The sequence below is a fragment of the Dermacentor silvarum genome, chromosome 1 (assembly GCF_013339745.2).
Source record: "Dermacentor silvarum isolate Dsil-2018 chromosome 1, BIME_Dsil_1.4, whole genome shotgun sequence".
In the NCBI taxonomy this organism is placed as follows: Eukaryota; Metazoa; Arthropoda; class Arachnida; order Ixodida; family Ixodidae; genus Dermacentor; species Dermacentor silvarum.
In genome coordinates, this window is record NC_051154.1 from 361,401,869 (window position 1) to 361,417,293 (window position 15,425).

The 15,425-nt window shown below is 49.9% G+C and overlaps 1 pseudogene; it reads left to right on the forward strand.

Annotated features, from left to right (window-relative positions):
• The first annotated feature begins 1,094 nt into the window (after nt 1-1,094).
• Nucleotides 1,095-15,425, forward strand: part of LOC125943530 (aldo-keto reductase family 1 member A1-like) — a 36,557-nt pseudogene continuing 22,226 nt past the window's right edge.

Consider the following 15,425-nt stretch of genomic DNA (forward strand, 5'->3'; position numbering starts at 1 on the left):
CCAGGGGAAGCGCTTCTCATCAACACCACCGTTTCACACGCGTCTTCTCGTGGTCATCGAGTCTGTCTTCATGTCGGTCTACTTACGCCGCAGCACACCTGCTTACTTAATCAGCTCATGTTTACTACAAATCATATTGCTGCCAAAGCCGCTCACCTTACTTCGTATGACATTGCTGTGTTGCTATCGCATTCATTGCTTCGCCCTTAGGGCGAAACTGTGACATTTTTATCTAGGACTTGAGCACAAAACCAGCGCCTGCAGGAGCAAGTATATTCCTTTTAAGATGGTTCAGAGAAGGCTACGACACGGTCATCAGGAAGAATATCTCGCTGCAGGCTGAGGCATGTCAGGTGTTGTTTCTAAGCATATTTCTGTATTACCCTGTTCTACATGTGGTTTGTTTTTGCAAAGATGTCGGGGCTATATGCAAATTTCGCCTTGAAGTGCAGCTTCAAAGCAGCAAAATTTTTAACTTTGAAGTATGGCTTCATAGCAGGAAGTTTTACACTGCAGTGAAGCCATACTTTCAAACTGCGCCGCTTAACGCAGTGCAGTACAAAAGTCGTCCATTCAAAGAGCTTCCTTTAATTCAAACTCCATTTACTATAAAAAAGTTTTCTGAGCCGCTCTATGGCAAGAGTTATCAAGATTCGACTGTATAACTACAGCCTGTAAATGTGACGTTACATCAAATCGTGCATTATTGGTGTGCTTTTGTGCTTCCAGTATGTGACACACTATTTTCGTTATGATCGCAAGTGATGCGCTGTGGCTACTGGCCACAAATATAGGTGTCGCACCGCTCATTTGGTCCTAAGTAGATTTAGATCTGCTATGCCTTCCATGAAACAATTGTCATTTTTGCTACCTGAAGGTATAGGACCTAACGATGGAATTACGTGACGCACCTTTCTTTCACCTGTGACACACTATTTCTTGGTCTGAATTGGGCTCTGTAAGAGATGTTTTCGTAGCGCTGCCTGCTATGTACGTAATGTAATATAGTTTCCTGTTCTGTATGCTCCGACTGAGAAGGCAAGGTTTTCCTCACTGATAAGTTCTCGCTATGGGGACTTGTGCCGCAGGGTGAGATGTCTAAGCTCCACGAGGAGTGCAACAACCTCAAGGAAGACCTGTCCAAATCCCTGACCGATAAATATGAGAGCCACGCCAGGCTTGATCCTGTGGAATGCGAGGGTGGCGAGCTCTGCTGCGAGTTTGGCACAAACACGCATGAGCTGGGCGCTTTGATTAGCTTCTACTCGAACAGAGAGAAGCCAGTCCTGAGGAGCCCCCAGGCCCTACCGCAATCGCCCCATGTTAGCTGCTTCACGAAGCTGCACATGTTTGAGCTGCAGGAGGCCAACGCCAAGTTGCAGCAGGAATCGTGTCGGCTGCAGGCGAGTTCCCCTTGCTTCTGTCTTAACCTTCTCCTACCGGGCTTGTTCAGCCTAGAGCACTGCACGGGCCGATTTTTTCAGCCCGGGCCCGGACCGGGCCCGTTTTTACGTTGGGCTGCCCGCCCGAGCCCTACCAAAGTTTTATGGCGAGACCCGGGCCCGGCCCGGAAATAATCTGCGTTCCACGCCCGACCCGGCCCGCCACCCGTTTACCTTAGGCCCGAGCCCGGCCCGAGCCCGGCTCGAAACCGGCCCGAACCCGGTCCGCGACCGAAAAAGACAGGCTTTTCAGAGTCGAGAAGACCGAGGATAACTCGCTGCTCGTTACATGCACACCACCAGAAAGTCCGAGCCCGGCCTGGGCCCGCGTCAAAAAACCAGAGCCCGGCCCGGGCCCGGGGCCGCGTCAAAAAGCACATGCCGTGCCCGAGCCCGGCCCGAGCCCGTGAAAAAACTGCCCTACCCGGCCCGGCCCGGCCTTTCGGGTAAGCCCGAGCCCGTGCAGTGCTCTAGTTCAGCCTAATGTGCTGCTCCTTGCGGAGAATGAACTGGGCTTATCCCCAGCTACTCGTGGACTGATGCTCTGTTGTCGTTTCTAAGTACACACAATTGCAGAACAGCACTCTTTGCTTTATTTGTATAGGGGTTACTTTTGCCACTTAACATATTACATTACAGTAATGCCAACTTCTGGTTTTTGCACGCAGTTTTTGTGGTAGAGTGTTTTGAAATAACCTTTGCGGCTGTATTTAACTGTTAATTATTGTTGGATACTGGTTTATTTGTCTAACCAAATCTATGTATCATCTTTTGGAGAAGCATTCAGTACAAAAAGAAAGGCTGGCATAGGACTGTGTCAGCCACGAGGACATCACTGCTCTGGCGTGATTCTAGAAGGAGCAACTATTGTGGCTTGAGCGCATACTTTTGCATGCTTGGTCATTGTGCCTGGTAGTCTGTGCCACGGCACGTGTATGGATGGTATCGACTCTTGCTATACACGAGTGGCTGATGTTTGGGGTCAGTAATAAAGGCATTGGAAAACCGTCAGAGAAGTTGGTTGTCACTGAGCAGGCGCTGAAGCCGAGGGCATTTGGTGACCATTGCAGATGAAAACAGTGGGTGACAAACAGATCTGACAAGTGCAATGGCCCATAGGGAACAGTGGGCCATTGAAGTGCGTAAAGGGGACATCGCTTCAGAAATTTCACTGGTGAACTCCAGAACTTCGGTGGCAAAGGCACATTATGCAAGAAGTGCTAGCTTATAATGACAATAGTTGGTAACTGATAGCGTGAGGTCGAAGCAAATCCACATATTGACCCTTTTCGCGGCGATCCCATGGGCGCTGCCATGTTTGATCACGTGGTGACGCGTCCATTGCTTGCCTCAACTGCCTCCGTTGCCTCCTTGTTTACAATGGAAGTGTATGACGCCGGCGCGGCTTAGAAAACCTCTGTTTTCGGAGATATCGTAGACGGTGACTAGGTGGACGACACGAAGCTTTGATCACAGCTTCAGAGAACATGCAAAAGCGCTTTCGGAGCTGATTAAGCTATGTACAAACGGCGCAAGCAGCGTATATGGTGCTTGTTCTAAAAGCAGGGCTAAATGCGTATTCCAAGCTATCCAAGCTTTCCAATTATGAATTCAGTCAGGATTAGTGTGTTTTGCTGTTTGTTCTTTATTCGGCAAATATTTTGATGCAGTGGCTTGTCAGTTTTTGACTCAGTGAAGTTCCTTGGTGCGGCCACTATCTGATTATTTTCTGCCTAATCGCTCGCGGGTGTGCTCAGTTCCAATAAATTTGTTCTTGCTGCGCACAAGGCTTGCAACCTAGCTGTTTTGTGCATTGTAATACCCTGTAGCAAATATATATTACAGCGAATAACTCGCTTACTCTTGTGGACCGTCACGAAATATTCAGCTTCGACCATTCGTGCGCCATAGATGTGGTCCGTCATTTATTGTGCGTATACAGTGCACATATATTCAAGTGTGCGCCCATTCACTTATTCTTGATACGTCGGCGATAGAGTGGCTGTAAGTTTTCCTGCCATTTGGGACAGATGTGTATAGATAACGTGCGCGAAACTTACTATGACAGGAAGCGGCGTTACTCCCTTTGTCATTGTTTAACGAGTGGTACTCACTCTTTCCGACGTTCTGGAGATGAAGCCCTTTCTTTGAAGGTTAGCGATACAAGGCTGGCGGATGAGCAAATTTCCGTATCCTCGAGGAAAGCCGTACATCACGAAGTGCCGGTAACACGTTCGCACAGTTGCAGCAGCGGTCCGCGAACTTGGTCACACAGATTCATTCTGTTCCTTAACCTACCAGTCACAGTTTTTGCAGCCAACTGCTGCACACGTCTTCAATCCACATGTTTCAATCTAGCATGATCGGAGCACAGTGTGTTAGTGAAAACTCAGTTGCATTTCCGACAGCTGATCGCACAGAAGCAAGGTAAAAGCGGTAATGGTTTCGTATTCGTGCGTGGTCGCTGAGGAGAGGTATGGCGCGCCGCCGTGAGCGCCATCTCGTTTCTCTAAAACAAACTGCTCCGCGAAAAGGGTCAATAGATACGATAGAGCTAACAGGAAGAGGACAGTTCCTGTGGCAGTCTAGTTTGATGAAAACTGCCTTGTTTAACTGTTGTGCAGTGTAGCCTGATCATGTGCAATGTTTGTTGCCTTCCTGAGACCCATTTTGTATACTTGATGTTTGCTGTATCCGCAACATTCGAAAACTGCCCTGAAATTTTGCACTGTTTCGTTACGTAACACACAACTATGAATTATTCAATGCGTGTTATGCAGGCAACATTTCTTCAATCAGGGGTAGCAACAATGGCTGATCTGCAGTGTTTGCCGAAGTGTAGCATGCCTCATACTATCAGTGCAATAGCGCCAAGAAATGCTGCTTAGTGTGCGAAGACAAATACACAGCTATTATTATTCTGTGTGCGGTGTGGCTTCCTAATGATAAATCAGATATAACTAGCTCAGCTCTCCATACTTTTTAAGTGGGGCTGCTGCCTTTCATAATCCTCAGGTCCACGTGACCTCCATCTCATTTATACACAAATGTTTTGTTTACAGAGTGAACTAGAAGAGACCACAGCCAGGTCAGCCAGTGATCAGGACAAGATGGCATCACAGATGAAGGAGCTGGAAGGTGGGCATGCCTGTCTCAAGTATGGCAAACAAGCTCTGGAAGATCGCATAGGTAAGGTTGAAAGTTTTCAGTTTGTATTTTAAATGCGTGACACTTTTGAGAAAGGCATGGAACCTGTGAAATATTAAGGCACACTAAATCAGTTTAAACTCGTAGCGTTTTTTCAAAACTCTATTCTCGGTAACTTTGCTGTAAGAGACTTGTTACTTAAGAAACCTACGGTCAAACTTCCATTTTTGGAACCGCACTGCTGGATCGTCAGTGTGATGTCGTGGATTTCAAAGCACTTGCCATATCTGGCCCATTCTGAAGCAGTAAATGTTCACGGGAATTTATAAATTCAGTTATTGGTTCTTGCATATTGTAATGTAGTCCATCTTTACCGATAGAACTAGGCCCCAGAAGACACAATCATAATACATGTCATGGCGAATTGGTGCGTGAACTTCAAGCTGGCATCATCACCCGTCTTTTGGTCTTGCATCTTTTCTTTTTCGACTTATGAAGTCTCCTCTCGTAGCATGAGTGGCTTTCTCGGTGTTGTCGAAGGGTAATTTAGTAACAATGCTCAACCTAATTTATTTTTAGTGTGCCTTTGGAGACAATTGTTCTACAAAGCCTTTCAAGCAAAAGGTTTTCAAACAAAAAGTGGCAACCAAACGGCAAAGCCCAGTGCCCGTGGCACCCACCGACACTGCTATCGCCTTTCTGTCCTTGTTACAACCGAGCTTAAAGCTGTGCCACTGCAGAGGAATATCCGCAATCCACTTTCCATCTTGCTTCTTTCATGCCATTCTGAATAAAGCGCGCAATTAATACTAAAGGTGGTGGTCAACACACTATACTCCCTGTGTATGCGTGCACTTCTCAGGCCAAAAGGAATGCAGAAGACACAGGCCAGTGAAGTACCTGCAAACATCATATAACGAGCAACACCCAGCGTTGTGAACGATGACTCTATGGGCGGTGCAAAGGCGATGCCATAATGCTTGCATAAAATTCAGAGGAAAAAGGCATTAGAACATACAAAGATTGAAGGTCTAGAAAAAGGGCAAATTTTAAAGATAGACGGCATTGTCTACTCTGGAGGAGGCTGTAGACGACGATCGCCCAACCTCAGTAATCCCCAACTAAAATCCTTGATTGCAGAAAACGGTCAGTTGCAAACAATCGATAGTCATGCTCATAAATGCATCTTAATAAATACGAAGTCTTCTGAGCGAATTCAAAGAATCTCTGCGGTATGTAGAATGTTTGATTTAGGTGAGACATTGTCTACCGGCTAAGCAAGTTCATTTACCATGTTTAAAAACTGTCGACGTTTGTTTTGTTGCCCAGAAACATGAATTCATACTTGTGAAATTTATCGGGTTTTATCTAGATCACCGTTCACGCAAGATTACATTTAAGCTTGTATTGTTATTGGTACATTTGGCATGCAGGTTCTGACCCTGATTAACCCCTGTGGTGCAGTAGTGGAGTTGCTCGGCTAAGCCAGAGGCCGCGGAATCAAATCCCGGCAGTGGCCGGGATTTCGAAGGGGACGAAATGTAAAAATGCCCATGTGCCATGCATTAGGTGCACAAAGAACCCCAGGTGATAAAAATAATTCAAAGTTCATATTCCAAAATAATCCAAAGAAAGGTTTATAGGTGTTGCTTTGAATAATTTTTTTCAATATACTAGAGTAGTTCCTTGCGTTGCCAACTGGCATTAGCCTCATACTGTCACTACTTTTGCCCAACATGTTCTCTTAGTAAAACCTAAATTGTAATTTTTGCAGGAAACAGTCACAAACCCAGGGGTGTGACTCCAGCGCCAATTGCGCCATTTTGATACATACGCGAATTCCTGCGGTAAACTGCACCAAACACAGAAAATTGACCGAAAGTGCTCCAGGATTCACCAGAACGGCTATGGCATGATTGCTCCAGCAGTGGTTGCGAACAACTAGCTAAGTAGTTGTCCGAAAAAGAGTGCAGCCGTTCATATTCCGCACAGTGCGTGACAGCACCTCCCACAGTTTCTCGTCATTTTCGCGCTTATAACACGACTTTTCTGTACTTTTGGCAAATGGCGCGCGGCAACTCCCGGCTGTCGTCGCTCCTCTCGGAACGGCCAGGGCGGCTGTATTTAGAGTGTACTAGAATACGGTTGAGTGGGCCAAGCCGCCTTTTTTCCTTTTCCTGTGCTGCCCTCTGCCGCACGCCGTTGGAAACGTTTTGGAAGGGTGCCGGGGCTTTCGCCGGTTGATTTGTGAACCTGCGCCCATGTCGAGTGCGCATCGGTTGTGCGTTTCGCGGATTGCGAGTAATTATTAATGGCTTCTGCGGGGCAGCATGTCGTTCCTGAAAGCCATGTAGCACTCACCAACTATATTGTTACAGGTTATTCTGTTAGGAGAGGGTTTATTGGGACACGACGTACCCGACGGTCTTGAGCGCTAGCCTAGGTTCCGTGATTCCTTAGCAAGACGTCCTCTTCTTCCACCCCTCGTATCAGTGTCCCACTACAGCTTATGGCACATACCCAAATAACACAACACTTTCACGCTTGTAACACATCCCCCCGCGCAGACGAAGCCCACCGGGCAAGTCAAACAGCATCTCGAGGGGTAAAGGGCTTCAAGCGGGCAACATGAGTCACTTCAGTCTTTGAAGAGCGTCGACCATTTGAATGGAGGCGCGCCATACGGTAATTCAGTTCGCTTATACGCTCTAGAACAACAAAAGGTCCAACATAATGTGCCAGTAGTTTTTCGCACAACCCACGTTTTCTTGTTGGCGTCCATAGCCACACTAAGTCACCTGGATCATATGTGACGTGTCGGCGTCGGCGGTCGTAACGTGCCTTTGAGCGATCTTGTGAAGCAAGAGTGCGCAAATAAGCAAGGCGTCGGGCTTCTTCTGCACGACAGATGGTCTCAGATATGGAGGCATCATCGTGGTTCATAAATGGGAAAATCGTATCAAGGGTATAACGTGGCGGCCGGGCGTAAAGGAGAAAGAAGGGGCTGTAGCCGGTAGTTTCGTGCTGGGCGGTGTTAAATGCATAAGTCACGAAAGGTAGAACACTGTCCCAGTTCTTGTGATCTGTTGAGATGTACATGGACAGCATGTTCGTGAGAGTTCTGTTGGTGCGTTCCGTAAGGCCGTTTGTTTGGGGATGGTACGGCGTAGAGTGTCGAAAACTTGAACAACATAGACGAAGCATCTCTTCCACGACATCTGCAGTAAACTGTCGCCCACGATCGCTAATAACGACTTTAGGAGGCCCGTGTCGGAGAATGATAAATCGTAGCAAGAAAAGGCACACGTCGGCTACAGTAGCCGATGGTATGGCAGCCGTCTCACAGTAGCGTTCCAGGTGGTCAGTGCACACAACGATCCAACGATTTCCGTTAGAGGACCGCGGAAACGGGCCGAGAAGGTCGACGCCGACTTGCCCGAATGGAGCCCTTGGGGGTGGAACAGGGTGTAATCTACCGGGAGGAGTACTTGTCGGACGCTTGTGACGTTGACATTCGTTGCAGCTAGACACGTACTGCCGCGTCGTCTGATGCATATTGGGCCAGTAAAATCTTTCTTGAAGACGGTAAAGCGTTCTAGCTGCTCCCAAATGACCGGAGGTTGGGTCATCATGCATAGCCCGCAAGATGGAATTGCGTAGACTTTTCGGGACCACGAGGAGATATCGTGAGCCTGTGGTAGAATAGTTCTTCTTATATAGGAGCCCATCACGTGTGCAAAAGCGATTGGCTGTTGATGTCTTTTTGGCAGCCAGCAGTTGCTTTAAAGTGTCGTCGTTTTGCTGCTCAGTCTTAAAGGTACTTAGATTAGGAAATGCTGGCTCCAAGGATACGATGTAGTGGTCGAAATTGTCCGCGTCACAGTCCGTCGTAGGAAGCGGTAGCCGCGAAAGGCAGTCTGCGTCGGCCTGCCGTCGACTGCTTTTATATGAAACGGTGAAGTCGTACTCCTGTAGACGGAGTGTCCAACGTGCAAGTCTACCAGATGGATCACGCAGATTGACAAGCCAGCACAAAGAGTGATGGTCTGTGATGATGGTGAAAGGGCGTCCGTACAGCTATGACCGAAAGCGCTGCACTGCGAAAATCACTGCGAGACATTCCTGTTCCGTGACGGTGTAATTGCGCTCGGGCTTGCTTAGAGAGCGACTCGTGTACGCTACGATGTGTTCTTTGGTGTCGAAGCGTTGAATAAGAACAGCGCCGACACCAATACCACTAGCATCCGTGTGTAGTTCTGTCGAGCCGCAGGGTCGAAGTGTTTGAGAACGGGATGGGACGTCAAACGGAACTTCAGTTCACGAAAATCAGACGCACATTCTGGGGTCCAGTCAAATTGAACGCCTTTCTGAAGCAGACACGTCAGTGGATGCGCGATGTGAGCAAATCCGGGAATAAACCGACGGAAGTATGAGCAAAGGCCCAAGAAGCTTCGCAGCTCTTTTACTGAGCGAGGTTGTGGAAAGGCTTCGACCGCAGCCGTTTTCGCTGGATCAGGTCTTATTCCCTCCTTCTCCACTAGGTGGCCTAGAACCAGCGTTTGGCGTTCTCCAAAGCGACATTTCTTGGAGTTTAATACCAAGCGTGCTTTGCCTAGGCACTCTAGCACAAGATTGAGGCGTGCGTTGTGTTCACAAAACGTGCGTCCGAAAATCACGACATCATCCAAATAACACATGCAGACTTCCCACTTCAAACCACGCAGAATGTTGTCCATGAATCGCTCAAAAGTTGCGGGCGCGTTACACAGCCCGAACGGCATCACATTAAATTCGAAAAGTCCGTCTGGTGTAACGAATGCCGTTTTTTCCTTGTCTGCCTTGTGCATCGGAATCTGCCAGTATCCGGACCGCAAGTCTACACTCGAAAAGTATGAGGCCGAAGAAAGGCAATCTATAGCATCATCAATCCGTGGCAAAGGGTATACGTCTTTCTTGGTAACGGCGTTGAGGCGGCGGTAATCAACGCGAAATCGCCATGTGCCATCTTTCTTTCTGACTAGAATTACTGGGCCTGCCCACGGACTACTCGACTCTTGAATAACGTTTTTCTTTAGCATGTCACGGACTTGGTCATTGATGACCTTGCGCTCCGAAGGGGACACCCGGTATGGCTTTTGTCGCAGAGGCTGGTGAGATCCTGTGTCTATGCGGTGATGTACACGAGAAGGTGGAAAGGTAGGTGGAGTTTCTCGCTGGGAAAAGTCGAACACCGCGACAGGCTTTCGTAGAATATTCGCGAGCTCCTGACGTTGGTTCGTACTGAGCGATTTGTTTACCATAGCCATTATGGAAGTTTCCATCGCGCATGCAGCTGAATGGGACTCATCCGTGGCATCGGGGCCTTCTGCGAGGATGGCGAGCGCCAACACTTGATGTTCACGAATAGCTGCAAGTTTCAGACCCTCTGGCAGTATTATGGGTTCATTGGAGCAATTTATCGTCCACAGGACAGTACGCCCGTCAATAACCGACAGCGTGCAATAGGGGACCAGAACATTCTTCTTAATGCAACTAAGGGGGACGGGCTCTACGGCAGCATCAAATGTTCTGTCGGTCGCAGGAGAACAGGCGAGTGGGACACATTTCGCAGACAACGGCGGTACAACGGTATCTGCAGACACACAAAGGGCACTTTCACTTTCGTAACACGGCGGGTGATCCACAAATACGGCCGGAAGGCTCGAATCTACAGTTATTTCACCCGTTCGGCAATCAACATTGGCACCACACAGCTTCAGAAAATCGAGGCCCAGAATTACGTCATGCGTAGCCTGAGGTAAAACTACGAACTCCACAATATATGTTTCACTGCCCAAGCTAACTTTCACACTGCACAGACCTACAGGGTATAATAGTTCTCCACTCACTCCACGAAACATATCGGCACTGGACCCATGAAAACAGCACCTTTCGTCCTAGCAGGCGTTTGAATGCGAGACTCAATACTGAAACGGTCGCTCCTGTGTCCACTAAGGCCATTGTTGAGACACCGTCTACACGCACACACACCTTATTTTTGAACATGCAAATTGGCGGAGGTATTTCTGTCAAAATAGAAGACTGTCCGGCGGCCTCACCTCCAACGGCCGCGCTGACTAGTTTTCCGGCGAAGGCGACGGGTAGCGGCGCCGGGGAGACGGTGACCGGTGTACGCGAGGAGCAGGCGGTGGTGTCAAGCTGCGATCGGAGGCAGGGGAACGGTTTCGCAGTGTTCCCGGGGTCTCGTTGGACATACGGCTTTGATAGGTGTACGCACGGCCAACGCGTTGCTGGCCAGGTATTGTTGATCGGTCGTACCTCGGCGGTTGGTGGCGTGGTGGGGCCGCGTTACAGTATCTGGCAATGTGGCCCTCGACACCACAGTTGTAGCACAAGGGAGGAGGGCGATGGAAAAAATGTCGCTCAAAGCGCTCAGCCGGCAGAGGTCGTCGAACTGGGTACATCATGTCAGTACGCTGAACAGGAGCCGTACGCCACTGTGCACCACGGTTGGGTTGAAAGCGTTGCCCATATCGCTGTTCTGACGGACACGTCTCCGGATGTGCCCACGTAGTTCCAGCCACATCGACGTCCGTGACACACACAGATGGTGGAAAAGTAGTGCATGGTGCTGCGGGCGCTGAGTAAGATACTGGATACGTAGCCGGCGGTTGAACCGTGTTGTACATTATTTCATTGTGCCGCCGCAGTTCTTCGCGTACTATTTCCCGGATAGTAGAGGCAAGGTCGGTGGACGGGCTCGTATCGACGCTGGCGACAGTGGGCACGTTTGCCAGTCGTCCAAATTTGGGTGCGATACGACGGGTCCTCAACGTCTCAAATGTGCGGCAGTGACGCAAGACATCAGAGACGGAGGTGAGGTCTTCTCTACATATCAGGAAATTGTAGACGTCTTCCGCGATACCTTTCAAGAGATGTCCGACTCGATCTTCTTCAGACATCCGTGGGTTTACGATCTTGCACAGCTTGAGCACCTCTTCTATATAAGTAGTGCATGTCTCTCCCAGACTTTGAGCTCTTTGGGCAAGCGTTCGCTCCGCACGTTTCTTTTTTGCATCAGAGTCGCCAAAACATTTTCCAGTTTCCTCAACAAACCGTTCCCACGTTGTTAGACTCTTCGTGATTCTCGAACCACATCAGTGCGGTTTCTCTCATAAATAGGACGACGTTGTCAAGCTTGGTGACCGAGTTCCAGTTGTTATATCGGCTCACCCGATTGTAGTGCGTAAGCCACTCGTCCACGTCTTCTCCCGCTCTTCCCGCGAACGAGCGTGGTTCCATGTAATGTTGTGCGGGTGCAGGTGCCGTTGACCCTTGCGCAGTTGCAACTGGCGCTGGGTCTGGTCCTCCGTGCTGTGGCATGATGACTGTTGGCGAGAGACCGGCAAGGCGGCGGCTCCGGCGAAATTCAAGCGCTTGGGACTCCGTAGTACGTCGACGTCGTGTACCCAGCACCTCCGCCACTCTGTTACGGGTTATTCTGTTAGGAGAGGGTTTATTGGGACACGACGTACCCGACGGTCTTGAGCGCTAGCCTAGGTTCCGTGATCCCTTGGCAAGACGTCCTCTTCTTCCACCCCTCGTATCTGTGTACCACTACAGCTTATGGCACATACCCAAATAACACAACACTTTCACGCTTGTAACAATATATATAGGGTGAGCAGGCCTGAGTGCGCTGTTTTGTTTGTAGTGCAGCCGATAAAGGCACGCTGAGTTCTTTCTGCCGTCGCGGCTCCATTGGAGTTTGTTGTCGCTGAATCCTGCACTTGCACCTCGCTTTTTATGAATTCTTTTTACACATTCTTTTCACATTTGGCATAAATAAGAAGTTTTCGAGCGCGCAGCCTTCCGCGTCGGATTTATCAAAGCGGTACACTTGTTTACATCGACCTCTACAGCCACAGATCGTTGTTAGCGTCAAATATTGGGGAAAAGGTGCATCGCTGATATGGAAGAATGTCAAAACTTAGAATAAAACACACATATCTGCTCATATGAGCCGTGTTGTTCCTCCGTGAGACGAGTCAGTATGAGCGGCTGTGCCACTTAAGCAACGGCGACTGTGATACAGTTACATATACCGGGCTGTTAATTTATTACTGATTCTCGCTTTTTTTAACTTCATCATACTTAGTTTGCGCGTGTCATAAAACATTATTAGAGAAAACTGTGCTCGCATAATCGCTCATTTAAAGGCCGTGTTGTTCTCCCGCAAAAACGCGGATGTCATCGCTGACACCGTTGGTATATAACTGAGCGAGGTGGCTGTTTATGCTGCTGTACCGAATGCACCGTCTCTTGTTTCGCGTTTGACGCAGAGATAAACAGTACAGCTCAGGAATTAAGAAATGTGTCAGCATGCCAACATGTACAAACCCACCCTTCTACGTTGCAAATACGACCGGCAGCCTACGGGAGCGGTGACGTACAAACGTTGGCACAGCCGTTGGGCACAGTGCTGTGTCCCCGTTACACACCGTGCGAAACGAAGAGTAGTTTATTTCAAATCGCTAAGGCTAGAACTGAACTGTAAAAGCAGTTTCCTTCGTTCGAACTAGCTTACTTTTCAGTACAGGTCCGCCGGTAGCGGTTGCACAAACTCGACGGCGCCAGGCCGGACAGGATCAGCATTAGACAGTTTTAGCAGAGCGCCGCTTACGCTCCACTCCACTCAGATTTCACGCTCTAATAGTGAATTCCACTGGCGGATCTGGAGCGGTGTGCCGAATCCACGACGGAGCAAGAAAATCCGCCGCGGAGCGACCCGATCCCGATCGACCAGTGAAAAATAAACACGCTCCGGCAGGGATTGCAGCGGAAGTTGTCGCACGCATCCGGTTACCCATGTTGCCAATCTCGCATTAGACCACGTTGGGGGTTCTAGGCACAGCGGCAACTGCACTTCGCGTCTTGCCATTGCAACGTGCAGCAGCGCGATGGATGTTCTTACGGTCAGTCCAAAGCAACGAGCAATCCGGCAGGGTCGAACGACGCCATTTCAGAACTGTAAACAACGCCACAGGGTTACCAGACAGCGCTTGAAAAAGCGCTGCAAGCAACCAACGTACCCGATTGTTCCGGAAGTGACGGCGCCTAGTCGCTGGAGTTCCGGCGAAATCCGGCTCTATAAGACGGATCAACGCGGAGCGCTCCGCCGCGGAGCAAGTTGCCCCAAATCGCCCAGTGGAACATGCGATCTTGCTCTGGATCCGCCAGTGGAATTCAAATTCTCGGCCGCGGAGCAAAAAAACTTGCTCCAGATCCGCCAGTGGAATTTACTATAAGATACTGCAGGGAACAGCGTAGATTTCGTGTTTGATAAGTGCGTCTTGCCGAGACGCGAGCGACGCGCTATCAACTCGGCTGCAAAACGATGAAGAGGCCAAGTGGACACGCTGTCCCGCTCCGCTCAGTCGGCTTTGGAGTGGAGCGAGGGATGCGGTCTTCGTTCCGCTGCCGGTATGAGCGGTGCGCGCAAGCGCAATAGCGTTCCTGAAAAGCGGTTTGGCATTTGCTAGCGTATGCCGGTCAGAGCGGAGCGGACAGCAAGCGTTCAGCTAAAACACTCTATTGGCTCAAACTTCATCTGCACGGCCTGAGAGGGTCCAAGCGTGTGCATTTCAACTTCGTAGGCATGTTCTGACTCCATTTGAGCGCGATTATTTATATATACCAACGAAGACGTAGCGGCTTATCGCGTTATCGGTTCGACGGCCGATCGCGAGGGGTTTGGTCGAACGATGGTCGGCACGCCGATTTTATCGGGGCCGTCGACAAGAAAGCCCGTCGCACTATGACAACTCGCGCTCGTCGGTTACTTCTTGTAGGCCTGGTATGATAAAATGGTCTCAGCGACACACTGTGCTGAATGGTTGGCCAATCGATGGTGCGCGCGTCTTGTCGGTCTCGTATCGACCCAGTGTTACCGCGCCTTAAACGAGTACGTGAAGTCGGGTACACGCTGCCACTACCCTGCAAGCGAAGACCGACGCTGCATGAAGTCTTCGTCAGCATCGTGATGTTTTATGTGCCGTCCAAGTGTAACGCAGGGGTTTATCAATAAATTTGCTATTATAGCCACCAATGCAAGGCAGCAACTATACAGTATATGCGTTGTGCAGTCAAGTGCAGTCCGGACGAAGCCCTCGCCGCTTTCTGTTTCAAAGTGGAGTTGCAGTCTTACGCTACGTCCGTTTTCAGCACCGCACCGACGTCGAGCTACCAGTGGAGTTTCAACGCGGTACACGGCACGAGTTTGCAGTAGCGCGTCCGAGCGCTCTTCTTTTTTTTTCCGGGGGACGTTTCCCCGAGATGGGGCCGCACAGCCACACGCGCGACCTTTCCAAAACGTTTCGCGACTAATCCGCCAGGGCAGGCCGCATGCGCTGTCCGGCCGTGAAAAAGGAGTGGCGCGGCGCTCCCTAGCTGTCACGCAAAAGAACCAAAAGTAGGCCGAGGGCGCTGCAAGCGAACTTGTTATATTAGGAAGGCGCGCGATCCAGCAGTTTCAGCCTGGTTCAGCACGCTCCCTCCTGCTTCCCCTGCCCCCCCCCCCCCCCCCCCCGGTGCCTTGTGCGCAATGGAAGAGGTGCGCTTTCTCCCTGCTTTCCTCTTTTGAGGGCGCGAGATTGAGTCGTCATCGTCGGCTTATCCTCGCACGCTTTCACTCACCCATACAGCATATGGCCCGCGGTGACAGTGTTATCGCAACTGGACTTTATTGACCCTTTTCGCGGCGATCCCGTGGGCGCTGCCATGTTTGATCACGTGGTGACGCGTCCATTGCTTGCCTCAACTGCCTCCTTTGCTTCC